The following is a 13,555-nucleotide window of genomic DNA, read 5'->3' as shown; positions in this document are numbered from 1 at the left end:
ACTTGTTTTAGGGGGTTATGAGGTATGGTAGGTCTGTAGCAGGTAGCTGAACATACTGATCCATATGTTGCAGGCTGTAGCTACTGCTTTTTGCCCAAGACTCATATTGGGGAGTATGAACACATTGGAGGACAGCAAGCTGTATGTTTCAGTGAAGGAGCAGTGTCAGCTCTGTCATTACAGCAGAGCTAGGGTGAGGGTACCCATAACAGTCCAGGTGAGGCATGTGCTTAAGGTACATATGTTATGTAACAGTGCCAGTCGGAGAGTGTTAGGCAATATATAGGTAGCCTATACATATTTGTGCAATGTGTCCATACCTACAGGCCTTTGATGTGCTAACATGGGTAGCAGTGAATGAAGTAGCAGCAGCCTGTTTTGGTTAAAATTGCAGGATTCAGTCATTATTAGTTGTATTCACAAGCATGTAATTGAAGTGCAACACACTGGATTTGAACCCAGGACTGTGGGTGGCAAAATGTACAGCATCTTAGAAATTTAACAAACTGAGCTACTGAGTCAATACTGCAACAGGTGTATTTGCAAGATATATGTGCATGCATACAGTCTGTTACACATGAGTCACATTAGCAAGTGTGTTGGATAAGTATGATGTGTGACACTGAATCATCTATCATGATTTTCTAACCTCACTCTGCACTGACTTGTCAGTATCTCAGTGCAGAGAAAAGGTTTTGTGACAACTGTGCCAAAAGTAGTCTGCACAATTATGGATATTCTACACCAGTCTGTGCGGTTGACAACTATACCTGCTATCCCATGCCTCACATCCATCCATCATTATTTATTTGGCTGTGTACTGGTTTGCTGTCTGCATCACAGTCCCAATTACACTCCCAATTTTCTCATTATATGCACAAGCAGTGTGTCATTGGCAATCAGGATATGTTTATAGAAACACGTGTTTTACTTTAGAGCTCAATGGCCTTATGGGTTAATGCACTATGCTGTAGTTGATAGAGTCCTGGATTTGAGACTTGACAGGGATAATTACTTTAAAGATGTGCCTAACACTGTGAGAAACAGAGAAGATGATTAAAGCAGTTTTAAGCAGTAAACAATATAAATGGAAGTAAGTGCTGAAAATAGTAACTCAAAACCAGCAAATACAACACCAAAAGGGCTACCAATGCAGTTCCAAGAAATCTACTTTATTAGTTACAGGAGGAAGTTAAAACACACCCATGCATTTTCATCTAGAAGACTTCATCAGATGCAAATTGAGTATAAAGTGCCAATCATCCAGTTATTTACCCCTCTTTAATCTCAATACCACCAATGGGAAGTAGAAATCATTAAAACATTTATTTAGAAAAGAGCAATATAACACACTTTTAAATAAAAATAAAAAACGTTAAAACAGAATAAAACCAAGATTGTACTGGACTCTCTGGTCTCCAGAACTTGTCACTAATGTGAATGTTAAATATAAAAAAGTGATAAAAGATAACAGAGGAAAAAAGTGTTAAAATATAGGTTTGTAAATACACCATTTAAAACATTTAATGTACCTTTTACTACCCAAGTTTAAATGTAACACAATACCACCATCTTATGGTGTTATGCTGTAATGATCTAAAAACTAAAATTTCTTCAATTTTCACAACCTTGCAGGTCTTAGCTTCAAAACTGGGGCCGACGGGTATATAATTGGATGAGTGGCACTTTATACTCAATTTGCATCTGATTAAGTCTTCTAGACAAAAACACAAGATATTGTATTAGCGTTTATGTTTTTTTTTTTTTTTACTTTGGGCATGTTTTAACTTCCTGCTGTAACTAATAAAGTGGATTCCTTGGAACTGTGTTGGTAGTTCTTTTGGAGCCGTATTTGCTGGTTTCAGTTTTAAGCAGTTTTAAGTGGGTTTCATTGGTTTGCATGGCACACTGCACCACTTAGCTCCAATTAAACCTGCGCTAATTTTAAAAAAGAAAATAAAAAGGGGTTATAGGAAAGTGGTGAAATGGGGGCAAGCAGAGGAAAAACATACTGAAAGGCAGGTAGGGATGTGCAGGATGGGGGAAGAAAAGGACCATAGCTCTCCATTTCTTGTACAGCTATGCAAGTTGTGGTGAATTTGGAGTCTCACACCCCAGAGAGAGGGTTGAGGGCAACATAACTGTGTTGATTAATACATGTAATGCCTGACTGTGCCCAGTGGACACATGTGCAAAATGGAGAGCTATGTATGGGGTGACTTTTTTGTGGGACAGATGCCTTTTTTTTTCAAGGAGAGAGTGGAATGTTGGAGAAGGGATATAGGATGTGTGGGGAGGTATGTTGGGTAGGAGAGGTTACACTTACAAACAGACAAGACAGCATAGAGAGGCGGTGTGTGATACGAGGGGTAAAAACCTTGGACAGGGAGGGTGTTGTGGAATCAGACAGCCATGTGTCCCCAGATGGCAACAGTGAGACTGAGCTCCCTACCCATGGGCAGTTAACAATGCTCCTTCACTGCCACACAGGTGGCTGTGCTGGGGGCTGGGCGCTGAGACCACCTTGCCCCTTCAGGTTGGCCAGTCTGCCCTCAATCCAGTGCAGGCAATCCTCATAGCCACTGTGTACGATCCTGCAAACCATGCCTGGTAGCTTTTGCTGGATGACAACCCCCCCATGCCATTCCCAGGGGGATGGGCCCCATCCCCTGAAGCAGTTCCACCCATAGGTGGTGCAAGTCTAGCAGAGGGAGCACCAGCAGTTTGTGTCCCAGACATGCTGGGACTCAGTGCCACGGCCAGCTGAGGTCGGCTAGGGAGATCGCCAGGAACCGGCCTACCCAGTTGAGCTATGGTGTCAAGGTATTTCAAAGTGTATAGGTTAATAATGAACAGAATATTTAGTTATAACAGCATCCCAGACAGTTGCAAATAACCCAGTAGCATCACATTGCATACCATATGAAAAACAATAAGTGAAATAACAATCAGTATAGTAATGGCATGCCACAGTTATGGCATTAGGCCAACAACATAGTTAATTCAACAAGGTATGTTAGTATGCAACCATTGTAATATGTAACAGTAATAAAACACAAGGCCCAACATAACGTTTTGGAACAACATATGTTAATAGTAAACTATAACAGATGTATAAAATAATAAATAATGATGCAGATAAGGGGTGGGGGAGAGAGAAATACAGTCCATTAATACTGGTACAGACAATATTGTTTGCATCAGTACTCATATACACTACAGGTCTGCCCTTACTTTATGTATACAAGTGCCCTATAGTTTCTGTAGCATGTACATACCTCTCAAGCTATCTGCATGGGACAGTATGGGTCACACTAACACCTACATTTACACAACTACAGGGGACTATTACATGTCAGAGGACATATATGACTACCAAGGTGTACTGTGGACTGATGTAGTGTGACTGTTCTAGTGACATAACTCATGTCCGTGATAGATCTGTGACCGAGGGAGTAGGCAACAGTGTTCACAGTCCATGACAATGTGACACTTGAGAGATATGTATAATGCACAGTACAGAGTTTATGACAATCATGTCCTCCTTGGCAGGCATGAGGTTAGACTATCAGCAGATATTCACAGACACAACAGGTATACAGCCATAACAAGATTATACATTTTATTTATTGTATTTAACTTTTATTAGTATTGTACTCGTTGCCTTTATTTTTTGACATTTTATCACATTGCTTAGCAATCCTGTTAACACTCTGGTATATCTGAGCACAGAAAGTTTTAACCATTCTAATGGCTACTACAGCCATTTATTTACCTGTACTTCCTGTGGGGAGAACATCTGTTAACAGTACATAACTGCTTCTAGAATATTTAGTAGTAGTTGTCACTGGATTTGAACCCCGGTCTGTGTGTGAAAAAATGTACATTATACCTACCACTGTTGCATATTGATTGACTGATATATACCTAGAGCTCACCTGGTAACAAAATACGGCCTGGTAATAGAAGTAAAGTGCTATACAAGACTGCAGTGACACTTGAACACACATGCATGAGATCCATGCATGACAGGGGGAGGGTCTATATTATATCAGCGAATGCTTGAAACTGCGAACACTGTATAATCGCACCAAACACTTCGAAAATCCAAAATGCAGAACACATGGATCAGCAATTTTTTCCAAGGGGAAAAATTGCTGATCCATAAAAATAAAAAAAAAACCACACAAACGCAAAATAAAGTGGGGGGCTTCACCCCCCACACCACCCCTACTTAAATATACCAACTCTGAGATTGCACCACAGTGGAGTAAATGGCATAGTCCAGAAAATGGCCCAGTGATTTTTTTTCCCTGGGAAAAAAATAATCACTGTTCTGTGCTTTTGGAATTTCGCCATTTTGGGTAAACACGTTTGATTAAACAGCATTGGCAACTTTAAGCATTTGCTTATGTAATAGGAACCCTAACAGAGATTGTAGGTGAACTGTGGATTAATACATGGAATTCAGGTGTAGATAATAAATATTTAGTTGGTGGGAATATCTGTGATGTGTACAAACCATATCAGACTGCTGGGTTGGCTGCCTGATCCATATATACTTGAGGAAGGTATATTTGCAGTATACAGCTATTACAGTTTCATACTTGCCTGCAGCAGCGTACCTAAGATACTGCATGTAGCTGAAATGCAATGGTTAACACAAGTCAATCTTGATATACACAATATACCCTGAGCAGTCCTATTATTTCTTCAGATCTTAGTGCAGAACAAATATCATAATGCATTATATCTTGTAGTACAGCTCCACATCTACAGTTTAGCAAAACACATTTTATTAGCTAACCTTCAGTCACTTATTGGTATCGTTTGTGTTTTCAGATCACAGCAGATGTAATACTAGATTTCATGACCAACACCCAAAATACACACATATTGCACAACGCAGCTTTATTAGGGGTGACTGCATGCCGTGATTGCTATATACTTCCAGTCTTTACTGAAGAACAGTTCATATAATGCAGGTGTTGCAATGCAGCTGTAATTCCACACAATGCAGTAGAAACATTTATTTACTTCCCATTATTAATGCAATAGAAACTTTATTTCCCTTAACATTATTAATGCAGTAGAAACCTTTATTTTCTTCACATTATTACTGCAGTAAAAACTTTATTTCCTTAACATTATTACTGCACTAGAAACTTTTATTTCCTTAACATCATCAGGTTTCATCCTTTCATCTTTACTGAGCTGTACCTGGCATTACTCACTTATTTCAGTTCAAGTCTATGACCACATTCACTGCAGTACAATCAAAACTGAATATACCTAGTGGTTGTTACTAATTTATTCCTTCTTGTTTATATGACTATAGATTGCAAGTTACATCTGTACTCATCACACTCATGGTGCAACTTGGCCAGGTGACTTGCAAGGGCCACTATGTTGCTAGCTCTCTCCTCTGCACCTGTGGGGAGAGAAACACACCATTGTGTGTACCTGTGTATCACACATTCAGAGTAGGTTTTGGTAAAACAGTGATAATACTTACAAATTTGGGGACATACCTGTCTTGAGCATCTTGGACCCAGGTGGCCAAGAGATTTCTCTTACGATGCTTCAGGTCATCATAATGATGATGCACCTGCTCATCTCTGTGGGGGAAACCAGTTGCACTGGTGAGATCGTGTGCCAGCCAGTTCCAGGCCTCCAACTTGTACTCTGATCCCTGCTATTGGTCCTGCAGCAGCCAGATATCATGGTATTTAATGAGGAGTCCAACCATGACCCTGGACTTCTGAATGCCCCAATGCTGCACGCAGAAGCACGCACCCTCTCCAAATCCTGCCATAGTTCCTGCCAAGTTCAAACTCCAAGAGGTTATGGCTATATTCCCTCCTGTTGCACTTAATTAAGGATGTTTTTCGGCCCTTTACCACCACTGGGCCACTTTTAAAAATGTGTTGCTTTGCTTAGCACTGCGCAAACCCACTGAGCTTAGCTGAGCAGTGCTTAAACTGGCAATGCTGAACAATGCTTAGAGGTGTACAAACCAGCTTAGCTGGGCTGAGCAGTGCCTAAACAGGCTTTGCTTAGCAATGCTTCGCACCACTTAGCAATGTGCAAACCAGCCAAGCACTGCTAAAACATTTCTGGTTTAAGGAGGACTTGGCAAGGCTTGACTGTGCTTAGTAGAGCTTAGCTGGGTGCACCAAACCGGGACTGAAATATAATTTTCATATTATGTATTGGAAACATAAATGGCTAATAACATGTCTCTCTGTACATAGAATATTCAATCAAGGGTTTAAGAATACTTGTCATAATATGTATGTGAAACATACATGTCTAATAATCTGTCTGTGCATTCATACAAAATTCAATCATGGATTTAATAGTGTTTTTCATAAATGTATATTTGCAAAATAAATGTAATAACCTGTCTGTGTAATCAAACAAAATATTTAAGAGGAATTTGGAATCATTCTCATGTATGTGTATTTGCAAAATAACATGCCTGTGGATTTGAACCCTGCACCTAATGCACATAAGGCTGTCATGCTAACCTTCGGCTACGTGGATGTGAGGATTGCTGCTATACTTTTATATATAACTCTCTACTGTGTTTAAGCTCCACAGTGTGGCGCTCAAACACACTTAGCTATGTTTAAACTTGACCTTTCCATTTATAATTATATGTATCTGGGTTCTATTTTTAGATGTCTAGCACATGTCTATTGCTGTGGGATGCTCAAACACAAAAATAAATAAATAAATAAATAAACATTTTATTACATATGCATACACTGATATCTGGCACTTTGACAGTGCAGGGGGTGTGTTACTCATCTCCAGACACAGTAACACACTCCCTACTCTGTTTCAATAACTGTGCTACATGGCTGTCCCTCAGTAACATGCTTTCATTATTATGCAAGGCGCTCTGCCAAGGGGGCTTTGCATACACAGCCATGGTACCTCCCATGTAGGCTTTACACTATGCTTACGTGGATTTTATTAAATCCCCAGGTATGTGAAAAAAGTTATCTGAAAATGTAAAAGAGGTAAATGAATTAAATATGGATATGATTATGTATGTATATTTTGGCCATAAAAAGGAATATGTTAGTAAAATAGATAAAACAAGTTTATACAATTTTACATTGTGTGGACCATTTATAATGAAAGGTTAAATGAAATCATGTTTAACGGTAAATGGAGACTAGCAGGTATTTTAAGAAATATTAGATGATCATTATGGAAAAAAGAGTGGGGACCAAATAAGGATAATGAAGATATAAGTTTAACATAATGAAAATTAAGATAGTTAAGATTGTATGACAATGACAGAAAAGAATTAAATGTTGTACACTGTATATATTGTAAATATGTAAATAGTATTGTAAAAACTATTTTAATAAAGAACCCATACTCTTTCTGTTAATTGCTGTATAATCATTTACGTCCACCTGAGCTACCATCAATTCAGGTAGACAGGGCCTTTGTTTAACATCTCACCCAAAGGGCAGCAGACTCAGGAGTGCAGCAATCCCCTTATGCTGTACTGCAGTGCCAGCAATTGATTAACCGATATGGAAATAGACCCCCCAGCCTTCTACACCAAAGGTGAGTGTTCTACCTGTTGTTCCACTGTGTTCTGCCTTATCTAGATGATAAAACATCTATAAACATGAAAAATGCCCGAGACCTAATTCAGCAGCTTGACTCTGTCAGATATCTAAAATCATCACAGGTGTGGGATATAGTCCACAAGAGGTACACAAAGCTCTATACTACTAATGTTAGGAACATATATGCAGTGCCACTTATAAATAATTCTCCTCTTTTGGATTGCTACTGTATCTAAATAATTGACAGAATAATGTTATCGGACAGGCAAACTTATTCTTCAAGTAGCCACATCTGTATCCAGATTTCTATCAGAACATCGACTAATCATAATACCGAACTGCATATAATTGAGAGAGAAAAACACTGTAAATTCACAAAATTGAAAGTTAACATTGCCAAAAGTGTAAAACACTGAAACACAACTGTGCATACACTGTTGACACCAGTCGAAACCTCTAACAAAATACAAATAAAAAACAAACATTTTAAACAAAATTATACATTTAATAAAATTTTTGCAGGGGGGCTGTGTCCCCTGAACCCAGCATGTGGGGGGCTATGCCCACCACACCCCCCTGTAAATTATGTATACCAACTCTGAGATTGCATTACACTGGGGAAAATGGTAAATGCAGGCAGCGCATGCACAGTTGCATTTCATTGTTTTACACTTTTGGCAATGTTTGCGTTTGCTTTTGCTTTTGTGGATTTATGGTATTTCTGTCTCAGTCATATGCAGTTCAGTATTATGGAAGTTGACATTCTGATAGGGATCCCTATATCCTGCTACATTCATATTCCTGTTCACATACACACCTCACAATGGATGGTAGCCCATTAACACAGGACAGTACAATTGAAACCATTATCCAGGCAGCCCTAGGCTCTGTAAGACTATAATTTGTAGCACACTTTACTCATGCAGCTGTGCATGTACACACCTAGCAGAGGCTGGCAGCAGCCCATGAAGCCTGGGCAGCCAGCTCCTTCTCATCCATTCAGTCCTAAGCTTTGTGCAGAATATGTGGGACCCAGACCATCTGATGATGTCTTAGAATTAAAAGAACTGAGATGGCAGATCAGATGTAATGCCACTAAAACCCCTGGGCTCAATGAACAAGTGTCCATTAGTAGTATCCTGAAAGTCAAAGCAGTATTTGCTTTGTAGAGCTTATTTTATGGTTTATCATTACAGCAAAGTTTTTTTACAAGACGTATTTTTTATATATTTTTTACTGTACTTGATTTTTTGTTTTGCTTTGTAAAAATCTATTTTATGTTACTATAGTTTTTTTTATGATTGGGTCTTAGAAACATTCATGCTTTATTTTTGTTGTTCTTGTTTTGGTTGTTCAAATTATTTGACTGGATAATTGAATTGCAACATGTGACTATTTGAATTATATAATATGGGGCATTTTATACTTTGTGCTTATTCTGATGAAGTCCTTGTTTACCCTGACCAAAGCACTTATTTTTTTGGAATTAAGTGTGGAGGTTTTACAATTCTGGAGTTTTATGGTGTTGAGTTGCCAGTCCAGCACCCAACCTTCCACAGAAGGCAGACACATGCACACACTCATGCCTAGGGCCAATTTAGAGTATCCAATCCACCTACAGCATGTCTTTGGGATGTGGGAGGAAACCAGAGCACCTGGAGGAAACCCATGTGACCACAGGGAGGACATGCCTCAGTTCTCTGTAGCTAGGACCACTCTGCAGGACCACGTGGAGCTGTCTCTGAGTAGTAAAGCCAGAAAAAAATGCTCTGAGGCAGATTTTAAACAGGGAACTTCAAAAGAGCTAGAAATGGTCCAAAACAACCAATTACCTCAGCACAAGAGCTGTAGTAATTGGTTGTTTTGGACCATTTCTAGCTCTTTTGAAGTTCCCTGTTTAAAATCTGCCTCAGAGCGTTTTTTTCTGGCTATACTACTCAGAGACAGCTCCACGTGGTCCTGCAGAGTGGTCCTAGCTACAGAGAACTGAGAAAAGCGACTACTTTCCTGATTTAAGTATTTTTTCTGTTTTTTTACTTGGAATACCTTCTCTTGCTTATTTTGAACAAGCTTATACTGTTTTTTTAACTATTTGCTGCATTATATAGTATCTGCACTTAAAATTTTACCTGGTAGAAAATTGGTCGAAAATCTGTTGTTTGTTTAATTTAACTGTTGAGGCTGCCCACTAAAGTGTGCTAGCCTGTGTAACTGATTTATTACTGCCTTCTGTATTTCTGTGTGCTTTCTATCTGAAAAACAAAAAAAAAAAAAATAATCTTTGTTTTCCCGCCTCTCCTCGACTAGTTTAGACCAGTTTACAGGCTCTGCTGTATTCTGGGCTGTGGTGTAGTTCCTGTGTTGTCCATTACCTTACTTGGATAGAAGGAAGTTTCTTTGCTCACCAGTGGGAGTGGGGAGCCTTGAGCAGCCTATCTGTCCCTGAAGGAGTGACCTCAGCACAAGAGCTGTAGTAATTGGTTGTTTTGGACCATTTCTAGCTCTTTTGAAGTTCCCTGTTTAAAATCCGCCTCAGAGCATTTTTTTCTGGCTATACTACTCAGAGACAGCTCCATGTGGTCCTGCAGAGTGGTCCTAGCTACAGAGAACTGAGAAAAGTGACTACTTTCCTGATTTAAGTATTTTTCTGTTTTTTACTTGGAATACCTTCTCTTGCTTATTTTGAACAAGCTTATACTGTTTTTTAACTGTTTGCTGCATTATATAGTATCTGCACTTAAAATTTTACCTGGTAGAAAATTGGTCAAAAATCTGTTGTTTGTTTGTTTAATTTAACTGTTGAGGCTGCCCACTAAAGTGTGCTAGCCTGTGTAACTGATTTATTACTGCCTTCTGTATTTCTGTGTGCTTTCTATCTGAAAAACAAAAAAATAATCCTTGTTTTCCCACCTCTCCTCGACTAGTTTAGACCAGTTTACAGGCTCTGCTGTATTCTGGGCTGTGGTGTAGTTCCTGTGTTGTCCATTACCTTACTTGGATAGAAGGAAGTTTCTTTGCTCACCAGTGGGAGTGGGGAGCCTTGAGCAGCCTATCTGTCCCTGAAGGAGTGACCTCAGCACAAGAGCTGTAGTAATTGGTTGTTTTGGACCATTTCTAGCTCTTTTGAAGTTCCCTGTTTAAAATCTGCATTTACGCGGCTTTGCGTGATTGTGCGCATAGCGCAGCGCTGATTAAACAGGGTTAAACGTTTTCTGGCTCTGCCAAGTCTGCTCTTCAAATTTTCCCTTAGAAAGCTCTACTCTTAGAATAACCAGTCTACTTGTTATATTATAAGCCTAGCACTTGTTCTCAAAGCTTCTCTTCTAAGTAAGCACTCTCAAACTTAAGTAGCACTACATCCACCTACCACCCCAACCACTTCCCTTAAAGGCACAGCACTCTCTTATAATATTCTAGCATGTCAAGTGGTAGATTGCTAGCATCTTCTCCTGTTCAGCTGGTTAATCTGGGAATCTTGAGACAATGCTATAATTGTCTCATGTACACAGACAACCCGCTCCTCCTTCCAACAAACACAAATACATGTGAGAGATGCAACTATATAGCCAAACTGGAGGCTGAACTCTCTCAACTCAGGACTGGCAAGACCAGTCAGGAGGAGAAGGTAACCACACTCACAACAAACCCAGTCACACATAGACCTATCCCAACTGCAAATCAAACACATAATAACACAAAAACATACTCAGAGGCTCTATTAAAAAACTTACCAAAACAACAGAGGCTCCCAAAGCAAACACCCAAAAATCCACCACCTCAAAACATAACACATGCAACACATACTTCAATAAATCGGTGTGTCAATAAATCACAGCCTTTAAGGCCAAACACTATGCCTGATACACTAGTGATAGGTGACTCTATAGTCAGACACACTGACGTCCCACTTACCAGGCTGAGCAAGGAGAGGGTAATGGTAAGCTGCCTATCGGGGGCTAGGATCCGCTATATAACACACGCACTCAGGTCACTTAAAAGCATGTACAAATTTGACTCCGTCATTGTCCATGCCGGGCGTGAATGACCTGAGACGTACCTCCTTGGACTACATGAAAAGAGACATAGAGGAGTTCTCAGATTATGTAGCCCAGGCTGGTATGACCCTGACCCTGAGCAGCATCTTGCCCTCACCAAGACTGATGCCACAATACAAAGACAAGATGATCTGCTTTAGTAATTGGCTCAATTACTGGTGTCATTCTAGGGCGATCCAATGTCTGTCTGCTTGGGATGACATGCTGGACAAACCACGCTGCTTCGCAAGGGACGGCTTTCAACTGTCACCACTGGGCTTCCGGATATTGGCTAAGGCTCTTGCCACCCCCATAGTGCCTTTTTTAGGCAAGGCTCAAAAGATGAACCCACCTCCTTAGAAAACAAAAATGGAAAAAAATGAAGGGTAATGCTGCTCAATGCCAGAAGTCTAAATCTCAAGATGCAGGCTCTCTGAGACCTGGTTCTAGGCTCCTGAGGGCACCCCAGCACTACCAGGCTTTACCTTGTATCATGCTTTTCGGCCCCCAAACCTGGGCCGAACCACAAAGGGAGGGGGAGTGTCCATATTCATCAAGGATACCCACACCTCCAGGTTAGTGGCAACTCATGAAACATCGGAGACCATCCAGGTGCAGCTAACTGTAGGCAAAACTGCTATACAACTGGTTGCATGTTACAGACCACCCTCCCAATCTCAAGAACCCCACTCAGCCTTCCTGAAGACATTGGAAGATATGAATGTCTCACCAAATACCATCATATTGGGAGACTTCAACTACCCTAACATAGACTGGGTGCACTATTCTAGCCCTAACACCCTAGCCCAAAGGTTCCTGGAATTCATAAACTCAAATGCAATGGAACAGCTAGTCACCTCTCCCACAAGGGGGATAATATACTAGACCTGATCATCACAAACATGGGGACAAAATGCTCCACACCGGAAGTATTCCCTCACTGGTGAGATCTGACCACAAACTAATCACCCTGGATATACATTTACCACCTCCACCCCCAGCACAAAAGACTACAGTGAGAAACGTCTCAAAAGCCGACTTTACACTTCTTAAGACTGAGATGGTATCATTTAAGCCCACAGGGCCAATGGAAACCACATCCCACAATGCTGAATCCTATACAAATGCTTTCTACGGACATCTCCAAGAATGCATGGATCATGCAATCCCAAATAAAACCATGACCCTCTCCACCAAAGGAAAGCATCCTGTCTGGTGGACCCCAGCCATAAAAAAATTGTATAACAAAAGAAGGAAGCTACTGCAAGACAGAGCAAAATCCCATAAAGGGAAGGCATCTCTGATCAGCACAAGAAGAAAGCTACGTTCTCTCATAAAAACATCCAAGGCCAACTTTGAGAGGAAAATCGCCAAGGACACTAAAGATAACCACAAGGCTTTCTTCAGTTATGTTAGAAACCTGGGTGGAAACCCTCAGATATGCTCACAGTTAGTACACAACGACAAAAAATTTACCAAACCCACAGATATTGCCAACATTCTGGCAGACAGGTTCAGTGCAAATTTCTCCCCTCCCTCACCTCCAAAAGAAGAAATACTTATCCCAGCTGAATGTAACCTCCCTGTCATCTCTGATGTCCAGGGGAGAACTGCCCACAGCAAAGCAAAAAACACAGCATCAATGGGACCTGATGGTATCCCTAGCTGCGTAATACGTGAACTCCAAGAGGAGCTAAACCCGCATATAAAAATGCTATTTAACCTTAGCCTTACTACAGGATATGTACCTGAACACTGGTGTACAGCAACAGTGGTCCCACTCCACAAGGGAGGCTCCACTACAGACCCTGGGAACTACTGCCCCATAAGCTTAACCAGCCTGGTCTGCAAAGCCATGGAAAGAATTATTATGGAACTCATAAACAACGACATTGGGGACCTACAGACACTCGATCCCACCCAGTT

The sequence above is a fragment of the Protopterus annectens genome, chromosome 16.part0 (genome assembly GCF_019279795.1).
Source record: "Protopterus annectens isolate FY-2018-M chromosome 16.part0, PAN1.0, whole genome shotgun sequence".
NCBI classification, from domain to species: Eukaryota; Metazoa; Chordata; order Ceratodontiformes; family Protopteridae; genus Protopterus; species Protopterus annectens.
Note: the sequence above shows the minus strand (reverse complement) of the source record.